Source organism: Narcine bancroftii, chromosome 14, assembly GCF_036971445.1.
Source record: "Narcine bancroftii isolate sNarBan1 chromosome 14, sNarBan1.hap1, whole genome shotgun sequence".
Taxonomy (NCBI): domain Eukaryota; kingdom Metazoa; phylum Chordata; class Chondrichthyes; order Torpediniformes; family Narcinidae; genus Narcine; species Narcine bancroftii.
Window position 1 is genome coordinate 44,994,995 of NC_091482.1, and position 22,913 is coordinate 45,017,907.

At 38.9% G+C, this 22,913-nt stretch overlaps 1 protein-coding gene and 1 long non-coding RNA gene across 16 annotated transcripts in view; both read left to right on the top strand.

Moving 5' to 3' along the window:
* tcf12 (transcription factor 12) overlaps positions 1-22,913 on the top strand; it is a 354,049-nt gene that overhangs the window by 12,494 nt on the left and 318,642 nt on the right. The window lies entirely within an intron of this gene.
* Positions 10,536-12,858, top strand: LOC138749478 (uncharacterized). Its single transcript, XR_011348680.1, has 2 exons — positions 10,536-10,735; positions 12,591-12,858. It is a non-coding gene; the product is annotated as an uncharacterized lncRNA (long non-coding RNA).

Here is a 22,913-nt window from a genome sequence, read left to right on the forward strand (position 1 = left end):
ATCATTGGGATAGTCAGTTTATCTAAAATTGAAGACAATCCAGGTTGCAGATTCATGCCAACATTTCCTCCTTGATTTTCCAATAATTACTTTAATCAGACTTGTCTTCAGGAAACCCTGCCCAGTTATTGCCAGTGTGTAACCTGCTGTACCAGAGGTCCTAGCACACTTGATTGCTGTTACACTAAGAGGAGGAAAGCCTTTTTCTTTCTTTCTTGACACTACATTTTGATAAGTCTGAGCACTTGGTGAAGAGAGCTGGTTACAGAATTCCCTCGAGTCAGTGGATCGTAATCAGTATTTATTGTCATAAATGTGCCATGAAATTCATTGGTTTGTGGTAGCATTACAGTGCAAATATTGCTATAAACAACATTTCAAAAATAAATCATTGCTGTTTGTTGTAGACAGCATTTGATGCTGCCTAGCTACATAGTCATGGATGTGGAGTGAGTAGAGCAATGGGATATGCACACATCCTTGAGGAGCCCTTGTGTTCGTCAGTGAGGAGATGTTGCCAATTTGAACTATGGTCTTCTAATGAGGAAGTTGGGGATCCAGTTGGAGGCCCTGGATGTTGAGCTTGCTGACCAGTATGGGAGTGGTGGTGTAAGGTGAGCTGTAGTTGGAGTAGCCAGATGCTGTTGTTGAGGTCTTCCAGAGGTGAGTGGAGAGCAGGTGATACTGGATCTGATGTGGTGTGATTGTGACGGTAGGTGAATTGTAGTGGGTCCAGATCCATTTCATCACAGTAGATGTGAGTGTGACTGGATAATAGTCATTGAGGCAGCTCACTCTGCTCTTGGGTACCAGGATGATTGATGCCCTTTTGAAGCAGGAGGGAACCTTTGACTGCAACATGTTCGTGAGCACTCTGGCTAGTTGGTTGGTACAGGTTTTCAGTACCCTGCTGGTTACATCGTCAGGAACTGACTCCTTTCAAGGGTTCACTCTCTTACTTCAGAGACTGATATCACAGGGTCATCAAGACTCCAGGGATTTTCATTGGCACCGTTGAGTTCTCAACGCAGCTGTGTTCAAGAATTCAGCAGATGATCTGAGTGATTACACCAGGGCTGTTTAGCGTACCAGAGGACAAGTCCCCACCAAGTCATTGAATTTTTTATTAATGGACGTGGGGGGGCGGGTGGGGGGGAAGAGAGAGGGGGAAAGAGGGAGAGAATGGAAAGATGAAATTTGGTTACTTCAATAAAATTGCCCAAAAGAAAAAGCACTGGGTCATTTGTGAAGTCCACCCCTGTTATCCTTGTTAGTATTTCAGTAATATGCTTCCAAAAAATATCTCACCTTCACAACAACCATGTAGCATGTACAAATGTTCCTATTTCTATTCCACATCTAAAACGCATCTCCAATATTTCTGACTTTGATTTATGTAATTTCTGTGATGTAAGGTATAATTGGTGTAGGAAATTATATTGTACTAATCTACTTTGCATTTATAATCAATGTTGTGCTATCAAATACTGATCAGATCAGCATCTTTCTATTCTCTTTTCCCCTCTCTTCTCCCACCGTCCATTAAAATAGGATTATCCATTTTCAGTGCAATTCTTGGTATTTGTTGTTCCATAGGAATTGTCTTGTACAATTATAATTTAAATAAACTTTTGGTGCAGTAGGAATGATTGAAAGATATTGTATTCTTGTTATTACCTTCATTTTTATTCAGTTTACCCTATTAATGTAATAGGCAAATTTTTGCATTTCTGTAAATTTTCTATTTTCTTTTAGAGGGGTTTATTTGAGCTTGTATAAATTGTGAAAATTATCTCATTATTTCAAAGTATTTAATTCCATCCTTCCATTTAAATCTACAGGTGGTCCCCAACTTACGACCATAATTGGGACTGACATATTGGTCATAACTTGGATTGGTTGTAAGGGGTTTCGCCCACCATGCACAATTAAATGAGACAAAATTTTTAAAAAGTTTTTTAACATCTTTAATGAATGTAAACATATGTCCAGTACCTTCAGTAACGATACTCCCCAATCCCCATATACACTTCTAGTATATAATAGTCATTGGACTCTGGTGTTGGGCTGCCGCGGAACGGAATCTTTGGGCTGCTGCCGGGAGCAAAGACCACTGTATGCAGTACTTTTAATACAAAATATGTACTTGTTCAGTAGTTTTAAAGATTTTTTAAAAAGCTGACGTGTGGGTGGATGCAACTTGCTTAGGTTGGAAGTAGAGGACTACCTGTACTACCTTTTTGATATCTTTCATATTCAAAATTTTGCAATGGCATAATCTCACTTTTGTCCATATTTATTTTGTATCCTGATATTCCATATTTTTCTAATATTGTTCGTAACCTTATCAATGATACAGCAAATGAGCTAATTTTGTGTTCTTCCTGTGCAACTTTGAAGTTTTTAATATCTGGATCTCTTATAATCACTGCCAGAGGTTCAATACCTTGTATGAATGATGCTGGGGATGGGAAACACCCCTGACTACTTGATCTACTCAACTAGAAAAATAGATGACATTTGGTTATTAGTTATAATTTTAGCTTGTAGCTTATGATAGTTTTTATCCAATTTATAAATTTTCTAGTTATCCCAAAATTTTTCCAATGCTTTAAATAATAGACCATTCTCGTCAGTCAAATGCCTTTTCTGCATCAAAAGAAATAGTTAAGTTTGAATTCAACCTTGATTATATTGAATAATCTACCTGGATTATTTGAAGAGTGCTTTCCTTTAACAAATCCCTCCTGATCGGGATGCATTAAATTTGGGAAATACTCACCCTTTTTATTGGATAGTGCCTTTGCTAGAATTTTATAATCTGCTTTCAGGAGTGATATTGGTCTGTATGAGGAGGTTTTTAAATGGGTGTCTTCCTTCAGTAGCACTGTAATTCTGGAAGTTGAAAAAATTTCCGGGAAGGTCTGGGTCTCTACTGCCTTGTCCAACACATCCATCAACAAATCTTTAAACTGTTTGTAAAACTCAGGAGGGGAACCCATTTTCTCCTGGTAACTTGTTAGCTTTGTTTTGGACCCAGAGGACCTCAAAGCCCAGCAGCAATAGAAATTCACCAAGACAAATGGTTACTTAAAAGTTGCTTTTAATTTTCTTTAAACATTAAAAACAGGATCAAACTTTAATTTATTACTATTAACTTAACCCCCTTCTGATTCCAAGTGCATGTGTATGTAATGTATAAGTTCAGAAAAATTCTTTTGACTCACAGTCCAATCTCACTTCCCACTCCTCTAAATTCACTGGTATCAGACAGTTCTTATACTGTGTTCAGAATAGCGGCACAAGACCCAAACTTCTGAGCCCGTCCATCTGTTGCTTTCCAAACCAATAATCCATTACTCCACAGCATTTCCAATTAACACCTACTTTTGAAGTCTCTTGAGCCCTCTTCTATTTGCACCTCCTTATGAAAACCTTTAGCAAAGCAGTTTTTATTGTCTTTACAAAGGCACTGAGCCTGAAGAGTCTGGGTTGAGCAAAGCTCTTGCATTTAAAAAATTTGAAGTGTTTGTGACCTACACTACCCCACGATCTATTTCCTTCAAAATAATATCTATATAAAATATGATCGAATCCATCAAATCTTATAAAGTACCCAGAGCTTTCTCTATTCTACCCATGTAAAAAAATGTGCATCTAAGTCTGGTATATATTCATTTCCTCTCGCTCCAAGTTTAGGAAGTTCAGCATTTGTTGAAAGTTCTTTCATCTTGTTTTTTTCCTACTAATACTGACTTGTATAGTTTCATATAGTATTGTCTAAATGTACTATTTATTTATTTTTGATTATGTTATAGTGTAAGTTTCTATTCCATTTATCATTCTCCTCTGCTTTAACCTGCATAGATGTTCATAATTTTTAGTTTTAAATATCATTTTTTTGTTCTATTTGTAATGTTACATTGTAACTTTGTTTTCTAATATTCTATATTTTTCTTGTATTCCTGATATCTGATATTTTTTCCCAATTTTATATTCTCTAGACCCAAGTCTCACAAGATTTTCAATATCAGAAATAACTTGTCCCCTCAAGTAAGCTGTAAGCATATTTCATATTACAAGACTGTTGTCAGTGAAAGAAAGATTTTTTTTCACAAAAATCCTTTCTCTTTAATAAAGTAGCATTTAAGTTGCTACCTAGACATAATTTCTTGCTTTTCCTTATCGTAATAATCAACATTATCGCCGAGTGGTCTGATAGTCTTGCCAAGTATTCAGTTTTTAACTACTCTGCTTTGTAGCTAGACAGACATTAAAAAATAAGTCAATTCTTGTATATGAATTATGTACCCTTGAATAGAACGAGTACTCTCTAAGGGGCTGAGCTGCCTCCATATATCATATGCTGCTCACAGAATTAGCTTCTGTTCTTGGTAGCTTAAAGGTCTCACCAGAACTGGCCTTGGTCTCTGATCACCGGCTCTTCTGGGTCCGAGTGTTCAGTGAACTCGATAGTTTTTCTCCAAATTTGCCTTCTCCCAACACTACTGGGATCCATATTTGAAAAAAGTTGACTCTCTTCCTTTGAATCCTTCCTTTGGTCCAATAATTTTGACATTATTTCGTCAACTCAAGTTCTCCATGCGGTCAATTTTGTCAAGCAGTCCTTGTTTATCAGATTCCTATTCTTTGGGGTTTTTCTCTAAAGCCTCATTTTCATGCATTTTCGTCAATCCAACCTCTGCTCGATCCATTCTCTCCACCAGGTTTTCAACAATCTCTTTTATTTCGGTAATTTTCTCCATATTTCACTGTTTTAACACATAAATCGGTTACTCAAATTCTCCATTTTTTTTCCAGGATGATGCTCAATTCTTGACCTGACTCCTCAATTTTATCTGGTTCTGCTGGTCCCATTGCCATTCTTGCTCTGCTCCCTTTCAGTCGTTGTATAGCAGCTTCTTTGTTCTCAGCTACCTTGGCTTCTTTGTGCTAGTTTTATCCATTTTTGATGAAGAAAATATTGATTTTTTTCAAGTTTTTACTGTCTATTTAGTGCTCTTCATGGAGATCTCAACCAAAACAAGTCTAAATCCTTTGCATGACCACGCACTGCCTAAATATTGACCATTGACACTCCGATCCCGATGAAGTGTTTGAGAGGCTGGTGTTGAAACATCAACTCCTGTCTGAAAAGTGACATGGATCCATCCCAATTGCTTGCTGTAGCAACAGGTCTATGGCTGATGCTATACATTGGCTCTTCACAAAACTCTGCAAAAACTGGATAGCAAAAATGCATACATCAGGATGCTCTTTATATTACAGCTTGGCATTCAATACAAAACTGAAACTGAAAACTGATCAGTAAACTCCATGACCTGGGCCTCAATACCCCATAGTGCAATTGGATTCTGCATTTCCTCACTTCTACAGTCCAGTCAGACTGGCAGCACCTATCAGCTCCGGAACCTACATTTCTTCCCCTGCTCTACTCGCTGACCAAGTGCAACAACAATTCCAACACCATGTACATTGCTTGATAAAAGAGGGCGAGGAGTCGACAGACAGGAGGAAGATTGAAAACCTGGGTAAATTATGTATCAACAATCCCTCATTCAATATCAACAAGACAAAGGAACTGAGTGTAGCCTTTAGGAAAGGAAAACTCGTAAGTGACCCTGTAATTATTGGAGATCAGAAATGGAGTGTCATCAATTTGACATTCCTGGGTGTCACTATTTTGGAGGACCTGGTCAGTACTCAATCGCATAAATGTTATGAAGAAAGCACAACAGCACCTATATTTCCTCTTGAGTCTGCGAAATTCAGAATTTGTCATGAATAAGTCACAAAATTTGGTATTCCATTGGAATCCTTGGCAAGTTTCTCCAGATGTGTGGTGGAAATTATGCATCTCAGCTTGATAAGGGAGCACCAATACTTCCAAGCAAATAGTCCTGCAAAAGGTAATGAACTCAACCCAGTTCATCACAGGCAGATCTCTGCCCACCATTGAACATATCTATATGGAATATTGCCATCAGGAAGCAGCATCATTTATCAAGGATCTGTACCAGCCAGACCATGCTCTGTTCTTACTGCTGACATCAGGAAGGAGGCATAGGTGCCACAGGACTTTTACTACAAGGCTCAAGAATAGTTGCTACCCCTCAACTATTAGGCTTGTGAAGAATGGGGGATAGCTACACTCATTTAAAGATGGCCATTATCAGTAATTAGAAATAATGGTCACTATTTATTGGTGTATATTTAGATTTACATCTGCATTTGCAGTTTATAGTTCTGTATAGAAATTAAGCCCAGCAGAAAATAAAATCTGTTGTATAATGTCATTTATGTACAACAACTTTGAACCTTGGCGGAATAGTAGTGTTGGGCTAATCACTACACGAATTGTGCTGCGTATTATGTACCTTGGTTCCTCAGTGGGTTTACAATCCTTAGACTAGTATTTTGTATGGTAAGTTGCTTTTTAATGGAACTTTTAAAGATGTTGTGGTTTTGCTTGATAACGGCATTGGGTTGACCATTTGTATTTTGGCACCTTCCTTAAAATATCCAATGTTTGCTATAAGTTTATTGGGTAACTGACCTTTTTTAACAAGTAGTGTGACCTATTTAATTTAGTTGAAAATTGGTGCCTTTTTAATTGACTAGTGCCTGTTGTAGATTTTTAATTTTATATAGGTATAAATAAACCATTCCTGTCTCCGAGCCTGTACTGTCCATATACACCCAATCCTGTACTTGGGAGAAAACCCATGCAGTTATCAGGATAATGTACAACTTCCTTGTCTACATTGGCAGATTTGAATCTGGGTCACTGGTGTGTGGTTTTGTTACTTTAGATGTGCCACCCCTGATCTTTCATAGCCTTGCTGATGAGCATCTCGGCCTTAAAAATATTCAATGACTGCTGCTCCCTGCAAAATTGCTATATACTCTTCCCTATTATATAGTTTGTCTCTTCTGAATGGACACTGCTTTCCACATCCAGCCTGTGATGACCTGTCACTCTTAACTCCAGCAGCAAGGGGCCAACCCTGTCCAACCTTCACTCACCGGTCAACTTGCTCTTTCCAATTATTAGTATAGTAGGGCTTTCTCTGAATTGCTCCCAATTCCATTATATTCTTCCTTAATTAAGACTAATGATGTACATAGGACTACAGATGTAGTCTCCTCAGGGCCATGTAGAATTGAAGCATATTTTCTTCATGTATTCAATTCCCTAAGCAATAAATGATAGCATTCTGGTTTTTCTATTTACTTTGACATCATATTTGACAGTTTGCAATTCGTGGACAATAACAACCAAATCCTCAATCTATTGCCATTTAGATAAAATACTGCTGTTTAATTTTTCCTTTTGAAATGGCCAATATCACATACTCTTTATTCTACTCTATTACCAGATCTTTGCTCGTCATTTGTTAGTGAGTACAAGGATAAGTGTTCCCTGCAGCAGTAAAAGATTTACTTGGTTCTAAATGTGGCTTTGGTAATGCAGTAATAAGAAAAGATGCTACTTTTGCGGTTTTAGTGCTTTATAAAGGAAGCTGAGTCTGCAGTATTAGAATTGAGATTCTGGGTTTAAAAGGCAATTTTGAGAAATTTGTGCAGTTTTCCAAGAGTTTTTGTTTAATTCCGAGCTTTGAATAAAAATACCAACATTCATGAAAGAGGCAGTTGAATCTATTCTCAGAACAATTATTTTGAAAGTCATTGTGTGCTGTTCTGATTCATCCATAAACAGTATTTTAACAGTTTTAGTACAAGCACTAATAAATAAAACTTGATTTTTGGGCTGCACCTCTAAAGATTAGTGGCTTCCAGTGTTGAACATTAGAATGTATCATTATCGGAAATGTTTCTTAACTGGCTTTTAGAATTTTCTTCAGATATTCATGCACAAATTTTCTCCTGCAATTCTTAATATCCACTGTCTAGGATTATTCTTTCCCCTCTCAACCCAAATAGCAAGAAAGTGAAGAGGTCTTAATCACTGAGGCAATGGTAAGTTGAGCCATTAAATGCTTCACTAGTTTAAGATGGTAAGAATGTAAAGAAATTTTTTTAAAAAGAAGCAACTGACACCTGCCTAAGAAATTCAAGCTTGGTTTGACATGTTTCATTTCTTCTCCCTGCAACCCCCACCATATCCCAGTACAGAGGAGAAAATTGCTTTGAACCAACTCTGTAATATTGCAAGACGTTGTGGAAGTTTTCTCCATGGTCTGCAAGGAACCATTGTTGTCACAACCCCAATAACTTTTTGGCATTTCGATGTTATGACAGTAATAATGTAAATTTGCAACATTTAAGGTAGTGAAACATGAAAATCTGCAGATGTTGTTTTTGTAGTAAAAACAAATACTGGAGGAACTCAGTAGGTCATGCAGCATCCACAGGAGATGAGGATATATAACGAACATTTCAAACCTGAACCTTCGAGGTCTGAGCAAAAGCAGACAGTCCCTGGATAAAAAGGATGGGGTAGGAGGAAAGAAAGGGCAGGGGAAGAAGCATAGGTCAACAGACAACAGGCCATAATTGGTCGTGAATAGGTGAGAATTGAAAGAAACAGAGCTAGAAGAAAGGGGGAAACCAGAGTAGTCTATCTGGTTGGTGGATGCCCAGATAAAATGAGGTATTCTTCCTCCAATTTGTACGTGGTCTCAGTCTGGCAGTACATGAGACCATTGACAGACATGTCAGCAAGGGAATGAAATGGGTGGCCACTGGGAGATCCCTGCTATTGTGGCGGACAGAGCAAAGGTACTCAATTAAGTGTTCTCCATGTTTCTCTGATGTCGAGAAGGCGATGTAGGGAACACCAGATACTGTAGATGACCCCTGCAGATTCACAATTGCAGTACTATTTTACTTGAAGGAGTGTTTGGAGCCCTGAATGGTTGTTAGGGAGGAGGTGTGGATGCGAGGGTAACATTTCTTGTGATTATAGGGGTGGGAAGAGAGGAGTGGGTGAGGGGATCAGAGGGCGTGGTCCCTGTGGAAGGCAGATTGAGGAAGATGGTGGTCACAGTAGATGATGAAAATGTCAAAGGATGATGTGGATGTTGATGGGGTGGGAAGTGAGGACAAGAGGAAATCTTGTTGTTGTTGAGGGGGTTCAGGACAAATGTGCATCTCATGGAGGATATCCAAGTGAGGGCTGAGTTGATGGTAGTAGAGGGGAAGCAAAGGTTTATGAAGGAGGGTATCTCTGATCTTGCATGGAAGACCTTGTCCTGGGAGCATTTGTAGGAAATTAAGCAGCTGTTTTGAGTGAATTTAGATTTGTCTTGATTTATTTCATTCACTCCACCTTTTTAGGCTGTTATACCTGTTTGGATCTCGTATCTTCTGTGAACCAACTCATTACTTCCTTTGTCAATTCTTGACGTGGAGCAACTGGCCTTTTGCCAATGACTGTTAAACGGTGACTGAATCACACGCAGTCATTATTTAAAAACTACTTTGTCTGAGAATGCAAGATGTGCCTTACTCCACCAAATATTGTAATTGAATCATGAAATTGAAGTCTTTGACAATTTCAGCTGGGCTTTGAATAATTCCAATTTGTTGAAACAGTCAGACTTAACTGGAGGGACGTAACCTCACCCAGAAGATTTACCAATTAAAAAAAAATCTAGTAATAAAATGATCTTGTGCCTCTAAATGTTGGTATACTGGAGTCTGTGCTGTTGTATTTGATTATTCCTGTGAACTGGAAAAGGCCATTTAATATTTCAAAAAAAAATGTGGCTTTCAAATAGCATCTCGTTTCTTTTGAGATTATTTACATTTATGGCTTTAAAAAAAAGTGCTAGCTTGTTCAGTTTCATTATTGCTACAAAATTGTAGATTGTAGGATTTAAGAAAATCTTTGAGTGAAGATTGCAGATGGCTCAAAAATGCGACATTCTCCCTAAATGTGGCTTGTTGAATCTTTTGTTGGTTTCCTCTTTTTCTTGGTTCTCTTTGGACTCTTAGGGTTTTAAAACCAAACTTTTACAAAAATAAGAGTTAAGTCATGTTTGGTGTATGTCTGAGAATTATTTTCTGTATGTTAACAAATAGTTCTCCTTTTCTGTAGTTTAACTTTGGGTGCAACCAGCTGCTGCCTTCGGTCTGTTTTGTCATGTTATCCATGTAGCTTTTTAGGAATATGCATGGTTAATTTTATCACTTCCAAAATGTGTCCATAATTAAAATTGGCAGCAAAACCGCTGATTTCATTGAGGGTTCTAATGTTCACAAAAATTTGTAAACAGTGTGATAATATTTTGGAACACCTCATTTTTCGGGATATGTAATTTGTCCAGTAAAACACCTTGTATCCGGCACCTAAAGAGATTGGTAGATGCTGGATAAGGAAGTTTTCCGTTTGCTCGACGCTCAATTTTACAATGCCTAAGTAATACTTGTGCTTTAAAAATAAACAAAAGATTAAAAATACTACTGAACTGAACCAACTTCACTTGCATGAATATATAAATTTGAAAGAATTTTACTTTATTTTCAGTCACATTCTTTGAAAACATTTAACTCTGGCTGCATCTCCATGGTGCCATCCAGAAGATAATATACTAATGAAGATAAAGACTTGCTAAGCAGGGATAAGGGTACTCTTTAAGAGAGTCACCCCACTGGCGAACAGCATCAACCAGCTCTTCATCCTGGGTGACACCATTTTATTCAAACACAACTTTATTCATTCAGCTGCTATGAGCAAAGCATGATCAAGGTACTTTGCTGGTTGAATATTTGCTTCCATCTTCATCAAAAATTTGCTACTTTGGAGAACATTTATTTTTGCAATTTTAAACTTTTATTTAAATTTTATTTTTAGTTATTTCAATTTATTTTCCTTGCGCAGTTGCTTGAACATCAGATAACAGGGTTTTATTGTATCCTGCTTCAGTTTGTATTATTAAATGCAACCCAGTTGGATAATTGAAATACGGTGCTGTCCATAATTTTTGGGCTAAGATGCTTTCTTCCTTTATTTGCCCATCTACTCCACGGTTTTAAATTTGTAATCAAACAATTCACATGTAATTAAAATGCACTTTCCAGATTTTATTCAAGGTCATTTGGAAGGCATGTTTGGCATAACGATTACCACATTGCCTTTACCATGCCAGCAATCAGGTTCTGGATTTGTATCCTGCACTGTCAGTTAGGAGTTCTTATGTTCTCCCTGTGACTGCGTGGATTTTCACTGGGGGCTTTGGTTTCCTCCCACTATTCGAAATGTACAGGGGTGTAGGTAAATTGGGCAGAGCAGACTCATGGGCCAAAATGGCCTGTTACTGCGCTGCACAGGTACTCCTCTGTCCATGTTCCATTCTGGATGACTGGTTGCAACTTAGAATGGATCCATGTCAGGAATTTCCCTACCTGTGATACTGAAGAGTAAAACCATCTATTTCTTTCCCTATCTCCAAATCCTTCTCATTCTCTGTTGCTGCAGTCCCTGAGCACCCTACAGACTCTACTGGCCTCTGAAATCTGTCTAACCATCAGAATATTGAGTAACAGAATCAGAATAAACTGGATGAGTGTTAAAATGTGGTTAAATATCTCAACATGGCTGCCACCATAGGTCTGTTTTTTTTCTCTCCACTGTAATTGGCTAAATTTTATTTTTTAATTAAAATAAAAATTTGGTCACATAGGCTTCAAGTCAGGGAGTACCTATATGTCTAAATTATGTTTGTAGACATTTTGATTGGACCATGTAGAAATTACAGCACTTTTTGCATATCCCATCGTTTCAGGGCTTTTATCACCTTTGCATGTGTAGTTGCCATTTTTCAACACATGGACCAGAGTTGTGCCAATGGAAGTCGGAAGTCATTATGAAACTTAAAACAACAAGACTAAAGCAGTAAGAGACATTGGGCAAACTTTAGGATTAACAAAATCAATTTTGAACATTATTAAGAAGAAAGAATACTGGTGAGCTCAGTAATTGTAAAGGGCCTGATATTCCAAGGAAGACCTGCTGATGACAGAAGAATTCCCATCATAATGAAGAAAAATCCACAAAACTGTCTGACAGATCAGAAAAACTCTTCAGGAGACAGGTGTGGAAGTGTCCATGACTACTGTTCGCAGAAGACTTCATGAACTGAAATACAGAGGCTACACTACAAGATGCAAAAGTTGAATGCTTTGGATCTCGGGCAGTTCCTCCACACTTTGCTCTTGCCATCACTCTGATTCAAGTTAATCTTTGACTCAGCTATCCTCAAGACCTTTTTTCCAAAATTCTGCAGGTTCTTTTAAATACTTCTTCGAAATTTTAATCTGGTCGTCCTTTCTGTGGGTATCTTGCAGTATAGCCTCTATTTCTTGAAGTCTTCTGTGGACAGTTGTCATTTATGTATCCATACCTGCCTCCAGAACAGTATTTCTGATCTATCGGACACCTATTTTGGGATTTTTCTTCATGAGATCTCATCATGAGAAATCTTCCTTGGAATGGCAATCCCTTTGTGATTAATGAGCTCCTCCTTGATGATGTTTCAACCTGTTGATTTTGGTAATCCTAAGGTCTGCGTGATGTCTCTTACTGTTTTATTCTTGTTTTTCAGCTTCATAATGGCTGCTTTGACTTTCACGACACAACTCTGGTCCTTGTTGAAAAATGGCAACTACAGACTCCAAAGGTGATCAAAAGCTTAGAAGCAAGCCAAGCTTTCTTATACCTGCACCAAATTAAGGAATTAAACATATCTGAGAAATCAAACACCTGTCAAGTCAAATGTGAAATCATTTCAAAGCAATAATAGTGTTTTGAAATGAGGGGACTGTCTAAAAATGTATACAAATCTTGAATAAAATCTGGAATATGCACTTTAATGACATGAATTGTTTGATTACAAAATTTAAAATGAGCACAGGGTTATATAAAGGAAAAATATGTCTTTGAAATATTATGGAGGGCACTGTATATAATTTCTTAGAAATGCTAAAGGTTTGAGAGAGCCATGGTTTTCAAGGAATATTGGAATATTGGACTTGGTTCGAAGAAAAAGGGAGGCGTACATTAGATATAAGAAGCATGGAGTTAAGGAGATGTTTGAAAGATACATTGAATGTAAGATCTTAAGAGAGGAATTAGGAAAGCTAAAAGAAGGTATGAGGAAACTATGGCAAGCAGGGTGAAAACTAATCCAAAAGAGTTCTACAAATATGTTAATGGTAAAAGGAAAGCTAGAGACAAAATTGGTCCCTTAGAAAATCAGAGCAGAAAACTGTGTGTGGAGCCTAAAGAAATGGGGGAGATATTGAACAGTTTCTTTTCTTCGGTATTCACTAAGGAGAAGGATATTGGGAGATGTGAGATAAAAAAAAGCAAGTTGGGTAAATATGGGGAATATAGAGATTATAAAAGATGTAGTTTTAGGGTTTTTGAAGAATATAAAGGTGGATAAGTCTCCAGGACCAGACGGGATCTTCCCCAGGACATTGAGAGAAGTGAAGGAGGAAATAGCAGAGGCTCTGGCGGTAATTTTCCAAATGTCATTAGATATGGGGATAGTGCCGGAGGATTGGCGCATTGCGCATGTGGTTCTGTTTTTTAAAAAGGGTTCAAGGAGGAAGCCTGGCAACTATCGGCCTGTAAGTTTGACGTCTGTGGTAGGTAAATTAATGGAGAAAATTCTTAGAGATAATACTTATAAACATCTGGATAGACAGGGTCTGATCAGGAGCACTCAACATGGATTTGTGGGAGGAAGGTCATGTTTGACCAATCTGATTGAATTTTTTGAAGAGGTGACTAGGAATGTGGATGAGGGTAGCGCAGTGGATGTTGTCTATATGGACTTCAGTAAGGCCTTCGATAAGGTACCACATGGAAGGTTAGTTAGGAAGGTGCAGTCTTTAGGTATAAATTTTGAGATAGTCAAATGGATTGAACATTGGCTGAAAGGGAGAGGCCAGAGAGTGGTAGTGGATAATTGTCTGTCAGGTTGGAGGCCAGTGACCAGTGGTGTGCCTCAAGGATCTGTATTGGGCCCATTGTTGTTCGTTATATACATTAATGATCTAGATGATGGGGTGGTGAATTGGATTAGTAAATATGCAGACGATACTAAGATAGGTGGAATAGTGGATAATGAAGAAGGTTTTCAAGGATTGCAGAGGGATTTGGGCTGCTTAGAAAAGTGGGCTGAAAAATGGCAGATGGAATTTAATGCTGATAAGTGTTGTTAGGTCTGCTTTGTTCATGAATGAGTGAGACAAACACCAGACTGAGTCGAAATCAGGGTTCTTTGTTCTTTATTACTGGATTGTAACACTTGCGACTAACAATGTTAGTCGGAGAATGCATTCTGCCGTTATCAGCAAAATGGTGATTTTTTTATACCCTTGGATACATGCTTAGAACATCATCATATCATTACTTGTCCAATGACTAAAACTGTTGCTATCCTTTCCCTGCTAGCTTCCTGCCTCTCAATCCATCAATGTCTCTCTTATCTTGTAAGTACAAGGATGCATTCACATCTTGTTACAGCCCTGTACAGGGTAACTCCTTACACATTCCCATCTCATGATGTTTTACCTTACAGTGTGAGGTGCTTCATTTTGGTAAGAAGAATCAGAACAGGACATACGTGGTAAATGGGAGAGCATTGATGAATACAGAAGAGCAGAAAGATTTAGGAGTAACGGTACATCGTTCCCTGAAGGTAGAAACTCACGTGAATAGGGTGGTGAAGAAGGCTTTTAGTATGCTGGCCTTTATCAATCATTGCATGGAATATAGGAGTTGGGAGGTGATGTTGAGATTGTATAAGACGTTGGTGTGGCCTAATTTGGAGTTCTGTGGGCATTATAGGAAGGATATAAACAGTGGAGAGAGTGTTACCTGGGTTTAAGCATCTAGAGTATAGGGAGAGATTGGACAGATTAGATCTTTATTCTTTGGAGCGTAGAAGGTTGAGAGGGGATTTGATAGAAGTATTTAAGATTATGAAAGGGATAGACAGAGTGGATGTGGATAGACTATTTCCGTTAAGAGGAGGAAAGATTAAAACAAGAGGACATGAGTTAAGAATTAAGGGGCAGAGGTTTAGAGGTAACATGAGGGGGAACTTCTTTACTCAGAGAGTGGTAGCCGTGTGGAATGAGCTTCCGGGAGAAATAGTGGCGGCGGAGTCAATTGTATTATTTAAGAAAAGGTTGGACCGGTATATGGATGAGAAGAAGATGGAGGGTTATGGGCATTGTGCAGGGAGGTGGGACTAGAGAGGGGTGTTTGGTTCGGTGTGGACTAGAAGGGCCTAATGGCCTGTTTCCATGCTGTAATTGTTATGTTATATATGTTATGTTAATATCTGAAGGAGCATGATGTATAAATAAGGTTAACTGAAGAAGGTTGTTTAGAGCATAAATAATACCAAGGAGCTATGCAGACTAGATCTGGTCATAAATTTCCATGTAATTTCACTGCCTTGATCAACTTGCTCATCAATGACTGTGGCTCAGTACAACACCACCATTTACAAAATTTGCTGCTGACATCACACTAATGGCCTGTATAAAAAGGGGAGATGAGTCAGCATACAGGATGGAGAGTTTGTTGAATCCTTACAGGATGGCATTTTGAAGCAGCTTGTTGATGAACCCACCAGGGGATCGGCTGTTTTGGATTGGGTGCTGTGTAATGAACCAGAGGTGATTAGAGAGCTTAAGGTAAAGGAACACTTAGGGGGTAGTGATCACAGTATGATTGAGTTCACTTTGAAATTTGAAAAGGAGAGACTAAAGTCCGATGTGTTATTTCAATGATGTAAAGAAAGTTACAGGTGTATGAGAGAAACTGGCCAAAGTTGATTGGAAAAGCACACTGATGGGGGAAAACAGCAGATCAACAATGGCTGAGTCTCTGAGAATGATGTGCAGGACAGGTGCATCCCAAAAAGAGAAAATTGTGGTTTGTGTATATGCCTATGTGCTTATATAAGGTGTGCTGGGGGGGGGGGGGAAACCATCTTCAACTTGTATTAAACCATGAAAGAAGCATTACATCTTCATGTCCTAATGTGTTGCAAAACCACAAATACATACCATGGCAACAAGGATCGAAACAGAGTGTCTTCCCCCCTCCCCCCCCCCCCCCCCCCCCCCACCACCGTGCTCCTGACATTGGAGGCAAGATTTAAGAGAAATGCCAGATTTTCAACACGGTGGCCCCACCACGTCAGTCCTAGAGAACAAAGGACAGAAGTCTCAAAATGGTAGAGATAAAATTTGGACAATTTGTGGAATTGGAAGAAAACTGTTTTAATTATATAGAGAAATTTGATCATTACTGTCTTGTGAAAGTGCTTGCTTTGAGTCTAATGGGCATTAAGACATTTGATCTTCTCAAATCTCTGCTGGCACTTGAGAATCCAGGAATGAAATCATACACACAGTTGTGTACAACAGTAGGGGCAATATCTAAGTCCCAAACCACCAGCTATAGCTGAAAGCCAGATTTTTATGATAGAAGGTAAAGAACAGGCAAATCTGTAAGTTGGCTGCATTACATAAACTATCAAAGTTGATTTTGATCAATTCTTAGACAGTGTTATGAGACTGTTTCTAATGGGATTAGAAGACTGCAGTGCCAAACAAAAATGACCAAGTATGGACGATTTAACTCTTGAAATAGCAATATTTCTGGCTCAAAAATGGCTGATTTAAAAACTTTTGACCAGCCAAAGAGATCTACTTGTGGGGAAACCTTCTGCAGTGGAAAATACATCAACAATCTGGATGATATTTCAAGAAATTCTGATGTCATCTCTGATAAAGGGCACATCAGGGCCAGATGCCCAAGGGTCGGGTCGGGTGGGGAGGGGGGGGGGGGGAGAAGGAAAAATGGATTAAAAAAAAAACAAAGCCAAAACACAAGATGCTCATCCAAGGTAAAAACACTGAAAGGATGAAAGCCCCAGCCCTGGCAAGTAAATAAATGACTCTGAGAAAGGCTAGACTTTGGAGATCATGTATATTCGTGGATTAAATGATTTTAAAAACTCAGCAATCTGTCCAGTTGAAAATCAACAACAAACCTCTTCAAATGGCACTAGTTTTAAAACATTGACTGCTATGTCAGCTCCCCATTAAAAGAACCAGTACTATTTTAAAGGTGAAGAGGTCACAGTGTTTGGGAAGTGCAACGTGAACATACAATACAAAGAGCATCCACCAAAAAGATAGTTCCTCTACATAGCTGTTCAGAAGAAACTGGCTAGCATGCATTCAGCTAGACTGAGTAGAAATTGGATCAGTAATATACTTAAGCCAGGAAGAGAAAGCCCAACCAAAGCTGGAACAAGAAGTATCAAATGATTTTTGAAAAAAAGCCTAGGAAAAATCGGAGTTCAGGTGAAATTACATCTGAAATCAGGTGTGGAACCAAAGTTCTTTAAGCCCAGAACAGAATCATTTGCAATCAAAGGAATGATCAAATCAGAACTTAATAGATTGGAAAATGAAGGAATATAGGAACTAATCCAGTACAGTGATTGGGCAGGTCCCATTGTGCCAATGCAAAAAGCCAATGGAGAAATCTGAATTTGTAGTGATTACAAAGTCACCATTGACCAGGTTCCACAGATACCTAAACGTCCAACACCCAAAGTGGAAGAATTATTATCTGCCTTGAATGGGGAAAGGAATTCACAAAACTGGATTTATCACAAGCATACCAACAAATAGAATTGAATGAAGCCTCGAAGAAATATGTGGCAATCAATATTCGTTTAGGGTTATTTACCGATACCCAAATACCATACAGTATATCAGCAGCCCCAGTGAAGGAGTCTGAATGGACAACGCTGGTGTGGAAGCGCTCTGCAGAGCACCGTACCCAACAAATTGAACCAAATTGCAGCCGTTCTCGGGTTTAGTTGACCATTATTGGAAGTGCATTCCAAATATCTCAACACTCTACAAGTGCTACATCTCTTGTTCAGAAAACACCAGAAATGGTGTTTGGAATGAAGAGATTAGTAATGCATTGGACCACTTGAAAGAACTACTGATGTCCAGTGACAGTGTTCTCATCCACTATGCTTCGTCAGTGGGATTAGGAGCAATGTTGGGGAGTAACCAGTGGCTATGCCTCCTCATCTTTGATGACTTAACATAATTATGACCAGCTGGATAAAGGACTTGCCATAATATTTTGTCAAATGGTTTCACCAGTACTTGTATGGTAGAAAGTTTACCTTAGTAACAGACAATAAACTGCCCTAAAAAGGATACCAGTGTTGGCTGCAACAAGAATTCAAAGGTGGGCCATGCTGCTAGCTCCATATAATTACGATTTGAAACATTAACCAGAAACCTAAAACAACCTTGCTGATGCTCGATCTCGCTTACCTCTACCGGAAACTGACCAGAAAGACAAAATAATTAAATGGATGGTGGAGGCTACAGCTATTCACCAAGAACAGCTTCATTGCTTACCAATTGCAGCAAAGATGTAAAAAAACTAGACTGTCAAAAATTCTATTCACATTAAATGGTTGGCCTAAGGCTGAAGCTATCTCTGCAGAACTGAAACCTTATTATACATGACACCATGAGATATCAATTTAAGAAGGCTGTTTATTGTGGGAGACCAGGAGGATCATTCCTGCCAAATGGCAGATGGGCCATATTATCAGAGCTCCGCAACAACCACCCAGTAATGATTCAGATGAAAGCACTAGCACATATGCATGTGAAGAGACAGCAAGAAGTGCCACTTGTCAAGATATGCAATCCAAAGTTCCTCAAGACTAAGCTAACCCATGGAAAAAGCCATCATGACCACGGCAAAGGATTCACATTGATTTTTGCTGGTCCTTTTATGGGAGAAAACTTCCTTATTGTTATCTTTGGCTTGGCTTCGCGGACGAAGATTTATGGAGGGGGTAAAAAGTCCACGTCAGCTGCAAGCTCGTTTGTGGCTGACAAGTCCGATGCGGGACAGGCAGACACGATTGCAGCGGTTGCAAGGGAAAATTGGTGGGTTGGGTGTTGGGTTTTTCCTCCTTTGCCTTTTGTCAGTGAGGTGGGCTCTGCGGTCTTCTTCAAAGGAGGTTGCTGCCCGCCAAACTGTGAGGCGCCAAGATGCACGGTTTGAGGCGTTTTCAGCCCACTGGCGGTGGTCAATGTGGCAGGCACCAAGAGATTTCTTTAGGCAGTCCTTGTACCTTTTCTTTGGTGCACCTCTGTCACGGTGGCCAGTGGAGAGCTCGCCATATAACACGATCTTGGGAAGGCGATGGTCCTCCATTCTGGAGACGTGACCCATCCAGCGCAGCTGGATCTTCAGCAGCGTGGACTCGATGCTGTCGACCTCTGCCATCTCGAGTACTTCGACGTTAGGGGTTAAGCGCTCCAATGGATGTTGAGGATGGAGCGGAGACAACGCTGGTGGAAGCGTTCTAGGAGCCGTAGGTGGTGCCGGTAGAGGACCCATGATTCGGAGCCGAACAGGAGTGTGGGTATGACAACGGCTCTGTATACGCTTATCTTTGTGAGGTTTTCCACAGTTGGTTGTTTTTCCAGACTCTTTTGTGTAGTCTTCCAAAGGCGCTATTTGCCTTGGCGAGTCTGTTGTCTATCTCATTGTCGATCCTTGCATCTGATGAAATGGATAACCTTATTGTTATAGATGTACACTAAATGGCCAGTCATATCACACATGAGAAAAATAATAAGACCAGACAATTGGAAAAATTACAAAGTATAGTTTCCTATCATGGGGTGCAGTTTGTATCGGGTACCTTTAAGGTATTCTTACGCATTAACAGTATACCACATGTCTTGTCAGCACCCAAGCACTAATGAGGAAGCAGAACATTTTGTAAAGACTTTCAAAAAGGCAATGAAAACTAAGAAACACTGAAACACATCATGGAGTCACAAAGTCTCAGATTTTCTGTTAGAATTTATAGGACCACATTGCACTCTTCAACCATAGGACTGATAGAAAATTATGCTGGAGAAACTATAATGGAAACTGCGAAGAGACACCAGAGGAACTGAATTAATATTTTGCACTAGTCTTCTCTCTGAAAGACATTAATGACATACCAATCTCTCAAGGGTCTCTGGGAAGAGATGTGAGTGCAGCTCAAGATCACGAGAAAGAAGTTACTTGAGAAGCTAAATGGTCTTGGGGTAGATAAATCTCGACCAGAGGAAATATACCTATGGGCTTTGAAGGAGGTAGTTGTAGAGATTGTAGAGGCATGATCTTCCAGGTATCAATGGCATTGTTCTGGTGGAGTAGAGTATTAATAATGTCACTCTGTTTAAGAGAGAGAGGCAGCAGAAAGGAAATTGTAGATGTGTTAGCCTGATGTCAGTGGTTTGGAAGCAGTTGGAGTCTATTTTTCAGGCAAATGACAACATAGGCCTATGTTAGCATGGTTTCCTTAAAGGAAAATCATGCCTGACAAACCTACTGCAATATTTTAAATAAATCACAAGTTGGATAGATGGGAGATGTGGATGTTAGATATTTGGACTTTCAAAAGGCCTTCGCCAAGGGGCCACACATGAGGCTGGTCAAGATGAGAGCCAATGGAATTTCAGGAAGGATACTAGCATGTGTAGACCATTGGCTGGCTGGTGGGAAACAGTAGAAATCAAGGGATCCTAATCTGGTTGGCTACCTGGTGTTCCAGAGGTTGGTGTTGAGGCCACTTTTTACATTGTATATAAATGATTTGGATTATGGAATGGATGGCTTTGTGGCTAAATTTGCCAATAATACCAGAGTAAGTGGTAGGGTAGATGGTACTGAGCATAGAGAGGTGGCAGATAGATTAGAAGAATAGGGAAAAGAGCTGGCAGATGAAATACAATGTTGGAAAGTGTACAGCGATACACTTAAGTAGAAGAAATAGATGAGCAGTCTTTTATTTAGATTGGGAGAAAATTTAAAAAAATTAAGAGGTGCAAAGGGACTTGAGAGTCCTCGTACTGGACACCCTTTAGGTTGACCCTCCAGGTTGAGTCAGTGGTGAAAAAGGTGAATGCAATGTTGGCATTTATTTCTGGAAGAATATCATACAGGAGCGGGGATGTAATGTTGGGACTCTGTTGGGCACTGGTGAGACAGTTTTGGGTGTTTTATTTAAGAAAGAATATGCTGGTGTTGGAGGGAACAGACCATTTATAGGAATGGGACTAGAAATAAGGATTGTTAGTCAGCTCTTGGACTATACTCGTTGGAGTACAGAAGGGTGAGGGGAGGTCCTCGTAGAGACATTCTGAATGCTGAAAGCCCTGGACAGAGTAGATGTGGCAAGGTTGTTTCCCCATGGTGGGGCAGTCGGACAAGAGGACATAACTTCATGATTAAAGTCATTAATTTTAAATAGAAATCTGTAAAAGTTTATTTACCCAGAGGGTCGTGAGTCTGTACAACTTGCTGCCACAGGCGGCTATGGAAGTGAGGCCATTCGGTGTATTGAAGGTAGAGATTGACAGGCATTTGATTAATCTGGGCTATAGAGTTTACAGGAAGAAGGTTGGGGAGTGGGGCAGAGTTGGTGGATGGATCAGCTCATGATAGAATGGCAGAGCAAACTCAATTGGCCTGCTTCTGCTCCTAGATCTTGAGATCTAGAAACTTGAATGATGTTTGTCATGCATGTAATGAAGTGGTATTAACCATTCCAAAAATATTTTCCAAAAGTTCCTCTGGGACAAGTGACTGAAGTTGCAATTCCCTCTAGTTTTATCATTTGAGATCAACTGCAATTTTAATAAATCATTGTAAATATTACATTATGGGAAGGATTCAAATGGAAAAAGAGCATCAACTAAATTGGGTTGGTATGATAGTTAGGTAATATCTTATTCAAAAAAACTTCTAACTTGGAAATATCTTAGAAAAGATGTCAGGTATATTATTAGAGATATCAAAAGACATTAAACATCCATCTATAAACATATTCAAAAATGGACAATTCTTTTTTAGTCCACTATAGACTAAGATAAATAGTACTAGATAAACTAAACATTTTTAAATTTAAAAAAATGTGTGAAATTGAAACCATATCCGTAATGTATGTTTAAGTATTGGATTAAAGGTATGTCTATTAATATAACTTGTAAAAGGAAGAGCAGCTCCCAATGAGGAAGGACGAGCTCTGTGCAGATTTCAATTCCAAATCTGTCCAATGAGGGTGTTCAGCTTTTGTCAGAATAATATACCTTGAAAATAATATATTGAATATTAACTGCCCAATAATATCTAAGATTAGGTAAAGCCATTCCACCATCTGTCTTTAATTTCTGAAAATGAAATTTTCTCAACCCAGTATTCTTCTTATTCCATATAGAATAAGAAATTTTAGAATTGTCAGAAAATGATTTCAGAATTAAAAACTGGAACTGCTTGAAATGCATACAAAAATTTGGATAAAATTATCATCTTGATAGTACTCATACAAAATATTAAAATTATGGCCAGTGGAGACCATCCAGAAAGTGTTTGTTTCATATAGTCAAAGGGAGAAATCTAAAAAATTTGAAGATTTTTACAAATTATGTAAAGTGTTCTTTAACTTCTCTAAAAAGTATATGCTTAGATAGGTACATGCATGTTTATTGGAAATAGTTCATTTGTGGAGATTCATTTTATATCCTGAAAAAATATTAAATTGGTAAAGGGATCTAAAATATATTTCTTTCTTTGGCTTGGCTTCGCGGACGAAGATTTATGGAGGGGTAACGTCCACATCAGCTGCAGGCTCGTTTGTGGCTGACAAGTCCGATGCGGGACAGGCAGACACGGTTACAGCGGTTGCAGGGGAAAATTGGTTGGTTGGGGTTGGGTGTTGGGTTTTTCCTCCTTTGTCTTTTGTCAGTGAGGTGGGCTCTGCGGTCTTCTTCAAAGGAGGTTG